Source organism: Vulpes lagopus, chromosome 8, assembly GCF_018345385.1.
Source record: "Vulpes lagopus strain Blue_001 chromosome 8, ASM1834538v1, whole genome shotgun sequence".
Lineage (NCBI taxonomy): Eukaryota > Metazoa > Chordata > Mammalia > Carnivora > Canidae > Vulpes > Vulpes lagopus.
This window is the reverse complement of record NC_054831.1, coordinates 61,996,873-62,015,756: the sequence shown is the minus strand read 5'-3', so window position 1 is coordinate 62,015,756 and position 18,884 is coordinate 61,996,873. Positions and strand designations below refer to the sequence as shown.

At 36.6% G+C, this 18,884-nt stretch overlaps 1 pseudogene; it reads left to right on the top strand.

Moving 5' to 3' along the window:
- The first annotated feature begins 17,006 nt into the window (after positions 1-17,006).
- On the top strand, positions 17,007-18,550 carry LOC121497447 (annotated as a pseudogene).
- Positions 18,551-18,884: the final 334 nt, after the last annotated feature.

Genomic DNA, 18,884 nt, shown 5'->3' with positions numbered 1-18,884 from the left:
TTGACCTATGATCACCTGGGTAGGCCTTTTCCTGAATCCCACCTCACCTCTCCTTAAGGTGCTGATAAATCCAGAACTTGGAGCCTGAGTAGAAGCTAAAAAACATATTGACCACCACTTCCTGACAGAGTTTGGGGGTGTGCTGGTGTGTTGGATCATCATCAATTGGAGTTTCTTACCCCAGTATAAGATAATGTATTCTCTGAAAACTTGGGGAAACATGCTCATTCTCTCCAAATTGCATTAAATCACATGAAGAATTTTTTCCTCCTCTCATAGATTAAGATGTAGGAGAAATGGAGACAGGGAGTTTCACATCAAGCAGCATGGTTATTGGTGCTCAGAATAAAGGCAGACAAATAATGGAAAGGTGAAATCAACTTCACTGCAGATGAGCAGGAGGGGTACAGTTTATCATAAACCAGGTTAGTTTCACTCATTTGAGCAAGCCCAGCCTGATGACAGAAAGAAGATGCTCATCCCCTGGGAGACTGAGGGATAGGTGACTTGTTAGTTGCATTAAATCTTATTGATCTGGCAAATGGTTAAAGGAGTTCCTACAGATATTGGTGTGCTTTTAAGTCAAATCAATATGTCCCTTCTATTTCATTTTGTACTAATGAGGTGGAATTCACTCTTATCAGAGTTCTGTATGTAATATTCAGATGAAACTGAGAGGCTTGTAATTAGGATCAGAATTCTTTTGGTGAAAATTCAACCTTTGTTGAATCAGTCAAGACATTTAAGCAGTGCAACTTCTGCCATTATCTGACTGATTGATTCTCTTCCCCACTTCAATCAGTTTGTGACCATAAGGTAGATTTCCAATGTGTAAATTGCTAATATGTAAGTTCACTATACAACCTCTGGACAGCCTGTCTGAGAAACAGTAAGAGATAAGTAATTCTATCCATTTAGTGGGTATCTCCAAGCATAGGAAATGAGAGATATAGATATTTTAACATATCTTCTACTTTTAAGCAAACTGTTCACTTCTTTTGGATTGCTACATGCTTGCCTTAATATACTTTTCTATTCTTACAGTAATATTGATACTTACTCCTTTTACTGAAAAACAATTTCCCACTAAAAGTTTTCAACACCGCCTTCCCAACCAACAACAGTAAAATACATTTTATGAAATCCTTATGAAGAATTTTCCAATTCTGAAATAGGTGTTGTGATTATATATTGTGTTAATGCATTATGATAATTACAAAATGAGGACAGACCTGCATCTACTTTGCTTGAAAGAGAAGCCTACAGCCTTCTCTGAGTACTACTTATTAGAAAAGCAGATGACTAATTCTGAGAAATCTGCTTTCAGATTCTCTCTTTGCAGTTGTGCTAAGAAAGGAGAAAAGACCAGAAAGCAGACCTTTAGAGAAGCATTCTAACTTTGAATGAAGACAGCCAAGAAAATACAAATACAGAAAGAAGACATTTGGATTAGAAAGAATTCATGCTAAATTGATTTATATAAATACAAATAAAAATATTACATATGATTACATGAACAGAGCCTACATGAGTGAAATCCAGATGTGAGCTCAATTATCTCTGAGTTTCCATGGAATCTCGTCAGTGGCTGCCTCAGAAGAGGAAGGGGGGGAGAGAGGAAACAAGTAGGAGGAGAAATCTCCAGGCCTCTGCCTCTTCTTTTGTGAATTTTGGATGCTACCTGATTCAGCATTAAAAATAATCTCTCTATTTTTTAAGTATAAAAACCATTGGCTTCACTTGTGGATTCTGGAGTAAGTGGCTTTACTACTTTAAAACTTTTTGATCTTGGGCAGGTTACTCAACTTTATTTAAGCCTCAGTTTGTCTATCTATAAAATGAGAATAATAATTGTTCCTGCACTCCTAGTGTTGCTGTGAGAATTCAATGAATAAATCTAGGCAAAACTCTTAGAAGAGTGCGGCAATTGGATTTTATCAGTATTAGCATTATTATCTAATACAGTAGAAAAATAAACTGACATTCTTCACTAAAGGAAAAAGAAAATGATCCATTGGCTTTAGAAAAATCAGGAACAGCCCATTTATTGGGGGATTTGTTGCCTAAAGTATATGGCACAAATGAAATGAATAAATGGTAAATTCCCCAGTTTGTTGTGGCCAAGGAAGGAATTTGAAGAGTACATGAGCACCATAAAGGTCAAGGACTTCTGCACTGGATAGCACATAAAATTTAGGCCCAAACTGAAAGGCCTCTCCTTGTTTCACAAGTCATATTTCTCTGTTCCTGGTCACGATGAAACTTTTCAAGAGTGTTGACAACTTATTTTGCCTCCACCTCTCCTTCACAACTTCTCCATTTATAACATTAATTCTGCCATGATCACTCCACCAAAATTGCTCTTATCAATGTCATTAATTAATTTTATGTTACCCAACTGGTTCACTCATTTCTCCATATCGTCCTTGAACTCACAGCAGAATGTAACATAGCTGAGCATTTCCTTGTTTCTAGAACATTACTCTGGTCTTCCATGAGATGACACTCAGGGTTTCTCTTGTCCCCACTCTTCCACCCAACCCCCAAATGTTGAAGTTCATCAGGACTGGCTTCTGGGCTCTCGTCTATTCTTTATCTTTATTATATCCATTCCCCTTGGCTTTAAATATCACATAGATGCTGAAAACTCCCAAATTTACTCCCAGCTGAGACTTCTTTCCTGTTGCCACTACCTATCTTATATCTTCCTGAAGAGGTATAATAGGATTCTTAAGTTTAATATGCCCAAAATGAAATCCTTGATTTTCCCTTTTTACCAAACCTATTTTTATTATAGTCCTATCTATCATAGAAAAATGCTTTATTATCTAGCAATTGCTCAAGCCCGAGGTTTAGATAATATCCTGGATTATTTTTTCTACTTCACCCATGCATCAGTGAGTTCTACAGCTAACTCATCAAAAAAGAAAGGAAATCGGCAAATTGTTATTTCTTTACCATCATCCTAGACCAAACCACCTCTGTTACATGCAGATTACACGCTCATCTCCTTCTAAAACTGCTACCCTTATATCTATTATCCCCTTGGTGGCCAGAATGATCTTTTTAAAAAGATTTCATTTATTTGAAAGAGAGAGAGAGAGAGAGAGAGAGAGAGAGAGAGCAAGCAGGGGGAGGAGCAGAAGAAGATGGACAAGCAGATTCCATGATGAGCACAGAATGTGAGGCTCCATCTCATAACCCCAAGATCATGACCGGAGTCGAAATCCAGAGTCCGACATTCAACTGACTGAGCCACCCAGGCACCTCCAGAACGATCATTTTAAACTACAAGTACTTAAACTGAATCACACACAAAGAAAATAAAAAATGTCTATGGTTTATGTTATACACCCCAAACAGAAGCAGCAACTTCATTTCATACTAGACTGGACCGAGAAGACTATATACTAATAAAAAAAGAAGAATTAGCAAAGTAGTGCTTCAAAACCAGAAGTGACATATATATCAGATCAAAGAGAAGCTATTCCCTTGAGAAGACCTGAGCATCAATAACAGAAGTCATTATATAAAATTGAAGTTTATTAATATTAGATTTGTTCACTATAATCTCATTGTACAGTGAGCATTCAGATTCTCTAATGCCTCAGTGAATGCCGCCAGAATACAGTTTATTCTGTCTGGGTGTGTGTTATATTACAGTTGCCCCCCATTAATAAAGAGATACTTTAATGGTTTGAACAAATCACAGGGACACTCATTAGTGACCTACCTGGGGTGGCGTAGCCATACATCTATAGCTTGCTTCTGTATAAAAGGTCAAAGGAAGAGTCTTCCAAGCACTAAAAATCTGTCATTAAAACAATAACCACAAAAAGTTTTTCAGGGACTGCACAGAGTCAAAATTCCTCTATTCAATCCCATTCTTGAAGGTCAAAATTAATTTAAGAAAGGAAATCATCTTGTAAGATAAGAATAGTCCCAAATTATACCAAACTCCTATTAATGTCTTTCTTTTCTCTTACTAGAGACTGTTTCAAGTACTCAAAGAAGCCCCAGGTTGAAATTGAACTGGATATTCCATAATCTTGGATACTTGCCTTCAATTTTTATCATCTATGGAATAAGGAGACAACTAGATAAATGTAAAAAATATTTTTTTTCTGACTCATATATACCTGGAGCTTCAGCTTGTTGCATCTTTCTCTTCTAAAACAAGTTATTACAAAAGGTCAACAGATAGGTCCCCTGGAGAACTTTGTACATTAAAATAAAAGTGTATCATCTTTGTATTAACAGAAACATCCAGTGCTGTAGTTTAAAAAAATCAGTTTGTACACCATTTTTTTCTCTTAGAAATGGAATTTCTACCTTAAACAGATGCTGTCATTGCTGTGTCTATAATGAAGGGATAACCAAATGGCAGCATTAAAAAAAATCTGCTTAGATTGTCCATTTAAAATTTTTTTACATGGGATGCCTGGGTGGTTCAGTCAGTTAAGCCTTTGGCTCAGGTCATGATCCCAGGGTCCTGGGATGGAGCCCCACATCAGGTTCCTTGATCAGTGCAAAGTCTGCTTCTCCCTCTCCCTCTGTTGTTTGCCCTGCTTGTGCTCTCTGGCTCTGTCTCCCACTATCTCTGTCAAATAAATAAATAAAATCTTTAAAAAAATAAAATAAATTTTTATATTGCTTTTAAATTTTTTATATTTATATTCAGATGATTATCTAAAATGCTTGGTATAAAAATTATATATTCCTTTCTATGTTATTATATAATTTGTGTATATCCATCCACTTTTTGTTTGTGATGATGATACACTGGAAAATACGTGGTTTGTAAAGGAAAAAAATATGGTTCAAATCCCAGCTCTGCCACTTATTAGTTCTGAAACCTTGGTCATCAGCTATAAAAATATTAGTGCCTATCTCATGGGGTTGTAAATATGTAACATATATGCTCACACAATAACATATGTAAAATAGCTCAGAGCCTCATATAAAATAGGCATTCCTAAATATTATAGTCTGCCAATGAGTCATAATATAAATTTAACATATTGTATAGCAGAGCAGGGTAAAAAGGAGGGCTTTTGAGTTAAAAAATTCAAACTGTAATATAAGAAAATTTTCCATAGGCTAAAGAAGATTTGAATCTGAATATCTAAAAAGGCATATCTTTTTCCCCCCAGAAAAACTGATCCAGTAGAGCCAATACTGTGGTATATGTAATAAAATTATTATATTTTAAACCCAATGGGCTGACAAGGAAGCCCGGCAAAAGTACCAACTCTTTCTGAAATAGAAGAAAATCCACTACAAACTTTATTTAGGCTTTAAATAGTATGATGTTTTCAGTTAACATGAAAGTTACAAAGCTCTGTTCTCAATTTTTATCCTCTTAGAGTTTTTTAACTTAAGTAACTAATTTTTTACATAGATCTGACATGGGAAGGAAAAATAGATCTTTTTTAAATTAATAGTGTTCTGAATATTAAATCCAGAGAAAGAAGGAAAACTGAAATTTAAATGAATTGGAATCAAATGTATTGTGATTTCTAAAACCCAGGAGGCATTTATTATATATTATTATCTGAAATATCCCTAGGTTGTAATCAAATAACTTAATTATTTTTTCCCATAATTCCCCCTCAAATAAAAGGACAGTTCTAAAATTTAAAAAGTAATTTGGTATCTAAGTTAAAATATTTTTTCATTTATTCATGTATCTTTGTATCTATAATTGCAAAATATTAAATTATCAAAAAATGGCTGAAAATAACCCACTAGCAATGGAAATATTGATATAAATTTTTATTCTCTCTTTCTCTGTTTGTTTGTTTTTTTTTTTTTTGAGAAGTAAATTGGAAAGCTCAGGAGCAAAGGCTCTGATCCATAAACCATCTTATAACCTTTCTGATGCCTCTGCTCCAAACATCTTGATTATTTACCCAGTTCCATTAAAAACTGCTCAAGGATACTGAACTACAAAAGATATGAGTTGGCACAACCCAAACAAGTATCCTGGCCCCAAGCGCTGAAAATGAGTCTGTCTTACAAACAGAATTTTCATGCTGAATAATCTTAATTTTAAATGATGAGAACAAGTTAAGACAATATAACGAAGTACAGCTGCTAAATATGTGGTTCAAGGATTTTTTTCCCATTAAAAGTTTTGTGACATTTTCTCCCACTGAACATGACTTGAGAGAGGCCCAGACTGCAAAAAACAGTCAATTAGGTTGAATAGGTCAGAAGGAGACTATCTTCAGGTGCTATCAAGCTCTTCTGGTACTAAGCTACCATTCTCCTGAGATCAGAGTGTGATCCTGCTTTGGGAAGGAAGATGGAATAGAAAATTGTTTACATTCATCCATTCTTAATTTTCATGCTACTGAAAGTGCTGATTGTCTTTGGTTGAGAAGGAGAAAAACAGGGACTGGAAGAGAAAATGTTTCCCTCTGACAGTTTGGACTGGGAGGTCATTGTTTACAGTTGGAAATGTAGGAGGGAACAATCAGAAACAAGCCTGGGACCTCTTAGACCCAGCTGTGGGAGCATCATTTTACTCTGGAACTCATGACTTAAAAGTCTTTCGAATCCCCAGGCCACCAAAGGCCGTAGTCTCCAGTGGTTACAAAATGTTAGAATTGCTTAGTGCCTGCATGTAAAGGGTGAGACCAGGCAAAGCAACAATCATCAGGAGATACTGTGGAGCCAGGGAAATCATTGGATACAGGTGAGAAATCAGAAAAATTTTTTTCTAAAGAATGATTGTGTAGCTTCTCTAGTTCAGCCTTCTGATTTTCTGGTTGTGGCCTCCCTTAAAATCAAACAGAAAACCTACAACCTCATTCCAAGAATGCACATGGGGAGCTAACAAGAACTAAATAAACAATGCTCTGTTTGCTCAAATATTTAGCAAATAGCTCAGGGATTACTGCATGCACCATTATTGAGATTTTAGCCAATTCTCAAAGATGTTTCTATGCTCTACTAATAAAACAATTCATGTATGTATAATGGCACATTGTAATTATTTCCACATGGTTTGCACTTAGACAAAACCTGAGGGAAGAAAGTCAACATTTGATGAAACTTTATCAGAAATCAACATTTATTACAACACAGACAAAACCTAAGTCCAGAACAAGATAAAACCAACAGTAGCAATCATCTGATATGTCAGTATATATTTTTTCTCATATTTTTTCCTCCTTATCACTATTTTTTCTGGTTACAACTTAGGTAGATGGATGACAAATTTACAGGAAATAACATATTGGAGTTTTATAGATAAAAATCTTACTAAGTGTTTAGGGATGTGTCTGTCTACGTTAGCCATAAATACTCAGCAAAGCATTGCCTGTAATGTAAAAATTTGTAGTGGGAGAAACCTCAAAGAGAATTCTTTTTGGTTGAGCATCTGGATGGTGGGACAGTATCCAAGTGATTATGATTTGTGACTCTAATCTCAAGCAAAGCCTTGTTCTGGGATTATTCATTCTTGATTCAGCAACTAACTTACATAGTTGAATTTCTACATGAGGTAAGAGCTGAATAGATGGAAATAAAACCCTTTTCAATTTTACAGAACAAGGTTATTCCATTTAGAAAGAAGTCACAGATTTTCATAAAAAGACTTGGCCATATTTATGCCTAGAACTTAAATTGAGTGTATCTACACTTTTGAAACCAAGTAATGATATGGATTGCTTCAAGTCACTTCATATTTTATACTGGTGACCAAAGCTCAATCTGTTGAATGTTCTATACTTATTAACATTAAAAACAAATGGATTAGAATATGTTTCTGTTACTTCATTCAGTTCAAAAGTTAAATCTCCTGATAATTCACTCATTCATTTAGCAAATATTTGTTGAGTATGTACTGTGTGCAGAAACAGTCCTAGGCACCAGAGACAGAGCAGTGGACAGAACAAAATCCTTGATTTGTGGGGATTATATTTTGGAGGAACGAGTCAATAAACAAATATATGGTATATATACATAGAATAGTGTTATTATATGTCATGCACATTATGAAGAAAAACAAAGCAGAATAGAAAGAAATATTGAAAGTGAGAGAAGAGACTGTTTTCTGTAGGGTGGTGAGGGGAGATTTTGAGGCTTTCACATCATTCAAGGGGGGAGACCAATGAAGGGAGAAAATGAGCCATGAGAAAATTTGAAATCTGGAAGAAGGAAGAAGTACAAAGGTTTTAATGTGGGACTAAATTTGCCTTTCAGGGGAACGTATAGAAAGCCAATTTTTGTTGGAGTGGAGTGAGCAAGTGGAAAGCAATCAATTTTGAGCATAGATAGGGTTCAAATCAAGAAGAGCCTTACTAACTAAGGTTAGGATTTGGATTTTGTTCTTAGCATGATGGGAATCATTTAAAGATTTTGAGAAGAGCAACATTAAATGGTTAAGGATTTTGTAAGTCTCTCCGGCTGTTCTGTGAAGATAGACTGTAAGAAAAAACAAGGGTGCAAGTGGGGAAGCCAAGTGGAGGGTTATTGTGCTAGTACTGACTGTAGATGATGGGGCCCCAGACCATAGCAATAGGGGTGGGGTGAGAATAGGTTATATGCTAGATAGATCTCAAAGCCAGGAATGACAAGATCTTTCTGATGGATTGGGTGGATCTTAGGGAAAGTGAGGAATTGAACTTGATTCCAGTACTTTCTCTGAGCCACTGGGAAATAGCTGAATTACTCAATCTTTTCTCAAGTATCGATGAAATGCAGACTGTGCTAAGCACTGTATTCCAGTACTTTCTCTGAGCCACTGGGAAATAGCTGAATTACTCAATCTTTTCACAAATATCAATGAAATGCAGACTGTGCTAAGCACTGTATTAGGTTCTTGGGTATATCACCAAGCAAAAGATACAAAGATCCTTGGAGGAAAAAAAAAGACAATAAAAATGAACATAAAGGAATGCATTTTAAAGTATGTTTGAAGATAAAAAGTATTGTGGAAAAAAGAAACAACAGGAAAGGTTAACGGGGTTGGGTGGCAACAGGTTCCTTTATTAAACAAGGTGGTCAGGATAGGTGTCTGTGAGATGGTGAGATCTGAGCAGGGGCCAGGAGGCCAGTGTGACTGCATTCCAGTGAGGTGAGAGGAGAATGAATGGTCAGTGATGAAGTAAGACAAGTAAACCAGGAGACCTGATGTGTAAAATCTTGAAGGCCATTGGGATTTGGCCTTTATTCTGAATGAAACGTGGAGTCATTTCAGGGTCATGGTCATTTGAGTAGAGGAGTGACATGATATGACTTACATATGTCGCACTCTGATCACTCCTCTGAGAATATATTACAAGGTAGCAAAGATAAAGCAAAGAAACCTATTTTGGGGTGATTGCAGCAATTCAGATGAGAGCTGATGGTGATTTGATAGAGACAGCTGTGAAAGTGGCAGGATAGATGTAAAAGTAGAGCTTTCTTGATTTCCTGATAGATTAGAAAACAGTTTTTGGCTTGAAAAGCTAGAAGGGTGGAGTTGCCGTTAACTGAAATGATAGACTCTGGTTTGAGTGGGAGGTGGGGGAATACCAGGAGTTCTGTTTTGGATGTTTTAGGTCTGAGATGCCTCAGATATATCCAAGTGAAGGAATCGGGTTGGCAGTTGAATATTCAAGTCTAGAGGTCAGGGGAACATTTTGGACTGGAGATATACACCCTCAGATGGAGGTATAAGGGTGGTGTTTAGAACTCTGGGCAATGGATGAGGTCATGTATGGAGTGAATGGAGATAGAAAGGAAGGCAAAGACTGGGCCCTTGGGTAATCCAATATTCAGAAGTAGGGAAAAGAGGGGGAACCAGCAAAGAGACCACCTAGGCAGGGGAAGAACCAAGTGGTTGTGTTGTCCACCAAAGACAGTGTATTAAAGATGAGGGTGTGATTAACCCTGAGAGAGTTTGCCCAGAGCCCAAGTATGATGCCTGGGAATTGATCATGGGAGGCAGCAACATGGAGGTCATTAATGATTTTTGAGAGCAGTTTTGAAGGAATCCTGGGATAGTAAATTTTGAAGCCAAGGGGAATGCTGGTGGGGAGGAAAAGGCATCACTAAACTAAGAATATCTGGGAGAAAAGTAGATAAGGGCTGAGGATGAAAGGATCAAACCCATGTGATTATATGTGTTATGACTAATTTTCCTTGTTGGCACATACAGCTGAGTTCTTACCAAATCTGAAGGAATGCTGAATCATTTATTTTCTCAGTGATTAGCACTTAATCACTTCATTAAAATATGTGTTGCTTTTATTCAAAATCAATTTTGTACTTCCCTATTAAGCCTTCTGAAAATTCATCTTGCCAAAAGAAATATGAATCCCTTGTAGGGTTTTCATGACTCAGAGACAAAGGATTTCTTTCCTTTTATTGAATTATTTGTGTTACCGAATCTGGCTACATTCTGAATCTCTTATTGTAATAAGTTAATATTTATTGTAGTGCAAGCACAATAATGTAGTGCTTAGCATTGAGTTAACAATACAAATAATTAGATTTTATATATACCTTTCCAAAAGAAAGGAAAAGATTGTCATAAATGCACTTTGTAAACAACAATACATTGCTTTGTGATGTCTCTTGGACAGTTTTTGGGTAATATTTAATTCTTGTATTATTGATCTTATTTTTTCCTATTTAGATCGTAAGCTTTTAGAAGGCAGAGACAATATGCCACGCATATGCCTCATAGCAAAGAGACAGCTGTGTATTTAATCTTATATCTCTTTTATTGAATGAATTAACTTTAGTGCTCTTTTGCTTAAAAGCTGCCTAGTAACAACGGCAGAAAACCTGTCCTTTCTGATGCAACAAAATTTGAATGTCTGAGAATTTGTGACTTTGTTTTCCACAGTACAAGTCCTTCTGAAACAAGGTCAATATTTGTAGGGGTTCTTCGGTTGTGCTTATACTTTCTTATTCTCCATTAAGCATTTGATCATTGAAATAAAATTGACCCTTTGGGGGATGGTATGTCATATGTCTCTTTCATCCCAATTAGAATCCAGTTTAGTGCAACTGGCTGTATTCAGTCATTTCTTTTATAAATAAAGGCATTTGAGGGCCCTTGTAAGTCTTACAATTGGAAATGAGAATGGGCATATATTCTGATTCCCAGTTTATTGATTTTATTACAAATTTCTTTGACATGATAATTTTTCAGTAGATTTTTGCTCTTTCCAAAATATTTATCAACACATTTCTCCAAAGGTACGCAATTTTATTTTGTGATCTTGTAATTTCATACGGGCTTTATCACATGAAAATTGGCCATTTACTATTTTGAAATCTAACTTATTTTTGTGTAAAAAATGTATTGACTCTGATAATTTTCCCATTTGAAATATCTTTAAGAACAAATGGAGGAGACTGAGTAAACATTGTTAACTACAGGGAATTAGATGCTTAGTTACCAAACTAAATAGGTGCTTTTTGAAGGAAACATCTGAATGTGCAATGTCTATTTAGTGCTTCAGATGAAGAACATCATAGAACATTTTTTCCAGAAAATCTCCTTGGCTTAACTAGTTTGCTTTCTCTTCCAGCCTAGAAGTGGCCACATACTTCTCAAATCCTTGCAAAGCAGCTAAAAAGCTCTGTGATTCTTAAGGATTTGATAAAGATTTGGGACTCAAATCAGTACAAGCGAGAATTTATTTTTTTGCAAATTTTGGTGGTAGAAACTTTAGGCCATAAGTTTCTGCCACAGAAAAAGTAATAAAGGGCCTTCTAGGCCTGATATTTTAGTCACTTACATAGCACACTTTCTTAAACCTTGCTATATGTCTTTAGGATTGCTTGTTCCTCCCTTATTTTATTATTTTATTTTATTATTTATTTTATTTTATTTTATTGTTTTATTCTATTTTATTCTGTTTTATTTTATTTCTAGTGTAGTTAACATACAATGTTGTATTAGTTTCAGGTGTACAATAAAGTAATTCAATAATCCTGTATATTACTCAATGATCATCACAATAGGTGTGTTCTTTATCCCCTCCATTTATTTCACCCATCCTCCTCCCCTCTGGTCACCATCAGTTTATTCTCTATAGTTAAGAGTTTGTTTTTTGGTTTGTCTTTCTTTACCCACTTTTTTTGTTTCTTGAATTACATACACTCTTGAGGGAAATCATATGGTATTTGTCTTTCTCTGACTGACTTATTTCACTTAATGTTATACTCTCTAGTTCCATCCATGTGGATGCAAATGGCAAGATCTCATTCTTTTTTACTGCTAATATTCCGGTGTGTGTGTGTGTGTGTGTGTGTGTGTTCTTTATCCATTCATCAGTTGATGGATACTTTCATCTTACAAAATAGCAGAATGGATTCCTGTGCTTGAAAGTTTATAATGTTAGGTGTTCTTAGTGTTAAGACTTTGCTACCAACTCTATTATCAGTTTATTCCTTTTTAAGCTGATTTTTCTGTTATAGAGTCCCAAACAGAATGTTAGGGATATAAGGGGATTTGATACAGCTGTTATTGTAGTGAACACATATAATCTACAGACATCCTTGGACACTGGTAGGTGTCAAGCCCTGTGCAATTTAGCAGAGATAAAGAGAGAAAAGATACAGTTCTCTCCTTCATGGAATTAAGAGGCTGGTCAGTTCATTTTATTTTTAAAAAATGTGACCAGATGACAATTATTACTAAATGATAGTATGTGACCTTTTCTTTGCTCTTGCACTTTGTGAGGTTCTAACTGTTTTGCCATCTCTCACCAGATGTAAAGAAGAGGACTCAGCAGCTGGATGAATCAGACATAAGCTTGCGGGTAGAATGACAAGCTAAGGGAAGTCCAGGGACCAAGATGTGCCTCAAATGCATGGATTGCAGGAGACGACAGTTCTATTATAATACCTGCTCTAAAAACCATGAACTTATTCCAACATGATGGGTGGAATATGGTATTAGGGAACAATTGGAACATGAGAATTTTGTGTTTGCTTGTGAAGGGCTTCATTTACAAGAAACCATAGGTGAAAGCAAAAATTCACCAGCCAAACACCCACACTTATGAATACATAACACCCACACTTCAAACATTTACAGGGATCTCCGTTCACCATGAGGCATAAGTCACACTCATCCACACCTGGAGTTACAGCTTATCTCCCATTATGGCTGCTCCTCCTCCACCTTTACAATGGCTCACAGGCTGCCACGTTTGCCATGCCCACTTCCTCAAGCAATCTGCAGGTCTTCTAAAGGTAAAGCACCATATTTATTATAGTGTTAGTGCATTTCTTGCCATGGCCTGAAGTGTAATATTACACTAGTGTTCTATTTTTATTTTGTTTAAAGATTTTATTTATTTATTCACGAGAGACACAGAGAGGCAGAGACACAGGCAGAAAGAGAGGCAGGCTCCATGCAGGGAGCCCTATGTGGGACTCAATCCCGGGACCCTGAGATCATGACCTGAGCCAAAGGCAGATACTCTACCACTGAGCCACCCAGGTGCTCCTATACTACTGTTTTAATTAAGTTTCGATCTTTTTTAATGTGTCACTGACAAAATTTCTGAGTGTTGTTCCCCTAACCATTTTCCCCATAAACTCTGTAGTGTTAACTGCACAATTTTTGGAGAGCATGGATGGTTTTAAGAAACATGTCACATTATAGCAAAACTGTTTTCCATTATTATCATGTATCCCTAATTTCATATTTTGTAGGAGGAGTAAATTTGGGAGTATGAATGGCTGGGAGAAAAACCAGAATGTTTAGTACTATTTTTTGTAGACTATATTGACTTTAATAATATTTGGAAGACACAGGTGAAGAACTTGAATGCTACTGAAATCACTGATCTGTGGAAAAATAGAAAAGTCAGAAAATGTGAGGCTCGAGCCAAAGTCAAAGCGTGACTGTTGAATGTGAAATTTTGAGTGGCCCCATTGGTATCCTGGGCTTGTGCTTGGGCCACTCTGGTGTGATCTACGTAGGTCAATTGAGTTATTTCTTTGCAATTCAGCAGTTAGCAGCTAAAGGTTGACTTTCTCACGTGCTTTCATGGTTCCCTGGAACCTCACCTGAAACTATACGTGTGTTCTGGAGGACAGGATCAGCCCCACAGTCTCCATATGAACAGGCAATGTAACAGTTTTTCATGATGAGAGCATTGAAATATTTCCTAATCTGATCAAAAAGCTCATTCTCCCGGCTTGCAAACAAAGACTATGTACTACAAAGTCCAACAAAGTTGACTATAAAGGGAGTAGGTGGTGGCTGTGAAGAGCTCTTGAAGACAGGAAAAATGAGTCTGATTTAAACTTGATAATCCTCTTGGTTTCCTAATTAACAGACAGGAAAGTTTGGTAAATATAGGAAAGAGATGACTGTCCCTGATGCATTCTAAAGCCAATATTAATTGAATCACTATCTCCCTTGTTATCTAGATACCATTATTCGCTAGATAGTATTGCTCTAGTTGAAGATATTTGCAAATGCTGGTACAAATATTTGCTGAAACTTACTTTTTTCAAATTGTTAGTTGGTAGGTATAAAAAGGGTAAATGAATGCAAATATCTTTCCCAGAAAACTTTCTGGGCCCCCTACTCTGACGCTGTCAAGCTGAACTTTAGTTTTAATTTAATCTTCCTTGGTTCTCCAATCAAATTGTAGGGTTGAAAAATAATGGCAGGGAGGGAGTTATTTCGCAGGTTTTTTCCTTGCGTGTACCACAGCTCATCTCAGAAATAAGTACTCATCCTTTCCCGTTGCTTAGCCCCAAATGCATTATTATTTATTTGGCTGTGGTCGTTGGGGTATGGGAGCCTCTCCACTTGTAATTTTCCCCTTGGTCATGAGACATAGTCACATTCACACTACTGGCCTTTGGTGATACTACACCTAACCAAATTATCCAAGTGCTATCAGGAGGAACTAGAAATAGTCATGACTAAGCCTCCTCAGTTTGTTACAACTCCTAAAGTAGTAGTAAAGAGCTGTTTTGTTTTGTTTTGAAATTCTCTTTATTTCCAGGTAATAATGAGCTCCTCATGTGATATAGATCAGAAAGTTCAGAGTTGGTGTTTTGAAAACAAATCTATGGCATTTTTCTGTCATTTTCTCAAGCCTGGCTAGATTGCAATTTATAATATAATGATTTCCCATTTCATTCTCCTAAATTAATCATTGTGATATAAATATTGGTCCATATGTATTTTTCTTCTCCATGCCTACCTTCTTGCCTCAGAATAAAGTCTGAATTCCTCAGGCGCTAGCCATCTTCTCCTTCTAGTTAACACCAATCACCACTAATGTCTCTACCGCCACTTCTCTTTTCAAATTCCTTCAAAAGAGTTTATTTCTGTGTCCTTTGCTCCGCCCATTAATTTCGTCTCTTCACTATACTACAGCCTCCTTTTCTCTTCTCCCTGCTCCCCCACCAACACATACAGTTATTTCCTGAAACTATTTTTGCTAAAGCTATTACTAACTTTCCCATTGCCAAATTCAGTGAATGTCTTAAAATTTCTTAAAAACTTTTAAAATGTGGATGAATGAACATATCTGTTAACCACTGATCCTAAGTCTTGGTAAATGACAGTTACAGGCTTTTAATTTTTTTTTTTAATTTTTTAAATTTATTTATGATAGTCACAGAGAGAGAGAGAGAGAGAGAGAGAGAGAGAGGCAGAGACACAGGCAGAGAGTTACAGGCTTTTTAACAAAAGGTTCAAAAAAGAAGAGATGGGAGAGGAGAAATAATCATCAAATTGCAGAATGTTGTAGACAACATAGTGGCATTTTATCTGACAGGTCTGAGAAAGCTGATTCCTAAGGCAAAGCCCTGAAAGGCTCTGGGTCTGGCAGTATCAGGCGCATCTTGAAATAAGGTTAAAGGTGGCAAAAGAGTGACATCAGCAAGATAGTACAATAGGAGATCCCTGACTCCTATCCAAATCAGAAAGGAAGAAGTTAAATTGTCTGTGTTTGCAGATAACATGATCTTTATATAGAAAACCCTAAATTCCACTAAAAAACTGTAGAACAAATGAATTCAGTGAAGTTGCAGAACACAGAATCCACATATAAAACTCAATTGCATTTCTATATACTAACAATGAACTATCCAAAAAAGAAATTAAGAAAACAATCTCATTCACAAGATCAACAAGAAGAATAAAATACTTAAGAATAAACTTGATCAAGAGGTGAAAGACTTGCATACTGAAAATTATAACACATTTAACGAAAGATATTAAAGAAAACACAGATAAATGGAAAGATATACTCTGTTCATTGACTGGGAGATTTAATATTGCTGAAATATCCACACTAGACAAAGTGACAAAGTGATATACAGATATAGTACAATTCCTGTCAAAACTCCAAAGCCATTTTCTACAGAAATAGAAAAAAACAATTCTGGGATATCTGGGTGGCTCAGTGGTTGCTTTGGCCCAGAGGGTGATCCTGGAGTTCCGGGATCGAGTTCCACATTGGGCTCCCTGCATAGAGCTTGCTTCTCCCTCTGCCTATGTCTCTGCCTCTCTCTCTCTCTCTCTCTCTCTCTCTGTCTCTCATGAATAAATAAATAAAATATTTAAAGAAAAGAAAAAAACAATCCTAAAATTTATATGAAACCATCAAAACCACTGGATTGACAAAACAATCTTGAGAAATATGGGCAAAACTGGAGGTGTTACACTTCCTGTAGTCATCAAAACAGTATGGTACTAGCATAAAAACAGGCACACACATTGAAAGAACTGGAAAACAACAACAGAAACAGACACATAAACCAATGTAACAGAACCCAGAGATGAGCCCACACATACATGGTCAACTAGTAATTGAGAAGGGGCCAAGAACACAAAATGTAGAATGGATAATCTCTTTAATAAATGGTTTTGGAAAAACAGAATATCAGATGTGTAAAAAAAAGAAATTCGGTCTTTTTTTCTTGCACCATATACAAAAAATTAACTTGAAATGAATTAAAGACTTAAATGTAAGACTTGAAACCATAAAATTCCCAGGAGAAAACATGGTGTAAGAATCCCGCGCGCACTGAAGATGGCGGCCGCCGTGGGAAGGTTCCCCCGGGCTTCGATTGCCTGACATGTGAGTGCTATTCCATGGGGCATCTCTGCCTCCGCAGCCCTTAGACCTGCTGCTTCCAGAAGAACATGCCTGACCAATGTATTGTGGTCTGGTTCTGGTCAAGCAAAATTCGCTTTTAGCACCAGTTCCTCCTACCACGCTCCGGCCGTCACCCAGCACGCGCCCTACTTTGAGGGCACTGCCGTTGTCAACGGAGAGTTTAAAGACCTAACCCTTGATGACTTTAAGGGGAGATATTTGGTGCTTTTCTTCTACCCGTTGGACTTCACCTTTGTGTGTCCTACAGAAATTGTTGCTTTCAGTGACAAAGCCAAAGAATTTCACGACGTGAACTGTGATGTTGTTGCAGTGTCAGTGGATTCCCACTTCACCCATCTCGCCTGGATCAACACACCAAGGAAGAATGGCGGTTTGGGCCACATGAACATTGATTGCACTCCTGTCAGATCTGACTAAACAGATTTCTCGAGACTATGGCGTGCTGTTAGAAGGCCCCAGTATTGCTCTAAGAGGTCTCTTCATCATTGACCCCAATGGAGTCATCAAGCATTTGAGTGTCAGTGATCTCCCTGTGGGCTGAAGTGTGGAAGAGACCCTCCACTTGGTGAAACCATTCCAGTTTGTGGAAACCCATGGAGAAGTCTGCCCAGCAAACTGGACCCCGGATTCTCCTACAATCAAGCCACATCCAACTGCTTCCAAAGAATACTTTGAGAAGGTAAATCAGTAGGTCATCCCGTGTGTCCCCACCTCTTCTCACATGAGGAAAGAGCGCAGTTGGAACTCACCTTTAGCATTTCAAAAATGATTATTTATTGAAGATAAAACACCAATTATGCTTATATTCGTAAATAAAATCTAAATGTTTTGTTTTTGTAACACTGGCCAAGGCTTTTCAATGTACTCACATCCTTTAATTGGTAACCTCTTGATGGCTAGCTAGTTTGTAGGATGCTAGTTCACCTAGTCCTTGCATTATGTCTTCATTGGAAAGAGGAAACATTCTTTTTTGTTGGCCTTACTTGAACCTTTATGTTCACCAGAGTAGTACAACAAGCACTGAAGGTTGTGATCAAAGGTCCTAAAACTTTGTTGAATTTCTTTGCAATAAACTAAATTTTCTTTTAAGGCAGCAAAGATCATACATAGTTTTAAGGTGTTAACATCAGTGGTCTAATGTAACTCTTGCAATGGCTGTATATGTACTTGAAACAAATGTGAATCATGTTTTTAAAAAAAACACGGTGGCAGAGTGACTTAAGTGATCATGTGTGTCTCTCATCCTGAGATTAATATAGTTATTTTACTTATTTGTTAGCTAACGTAGGGTCTACATACAACTCTAGATATTCATTGGATATAATTATAGAGGACATTTATTGAATCCAGGAATTGCATTCTGAAATCATTGTGATTATTTTCTTTTCTGAAATGCTCAATGTAAAGTACATAATAAACATATTTTAAAATAAAAAAAAAAAGAACCCCTTGACAGTGATCTTGGCAATGAATTTTTGGATATGAAAGCACAGGCAACAAAAAGAAAAATAAATAAGTGGGACTATATTAAAACTATAACTGCTGCACAGCATAAGAAGCCATTAACATAATGAAAAGAAAACTTATGAAGTGGAAGAAAAGATTTTCACACCACATGTTTGATAAGGGGTTAAAGTCTAAAATATATATAGAACTCATACTACTCAACAGCAAAATAATAACTCAATTAAAAAAATGGGTCAAGGAGCTGAATACACATTTTTTCCAAAGAAGATATACATGTGGTTAACTGGTATATGAAAATGTGCTCACTAA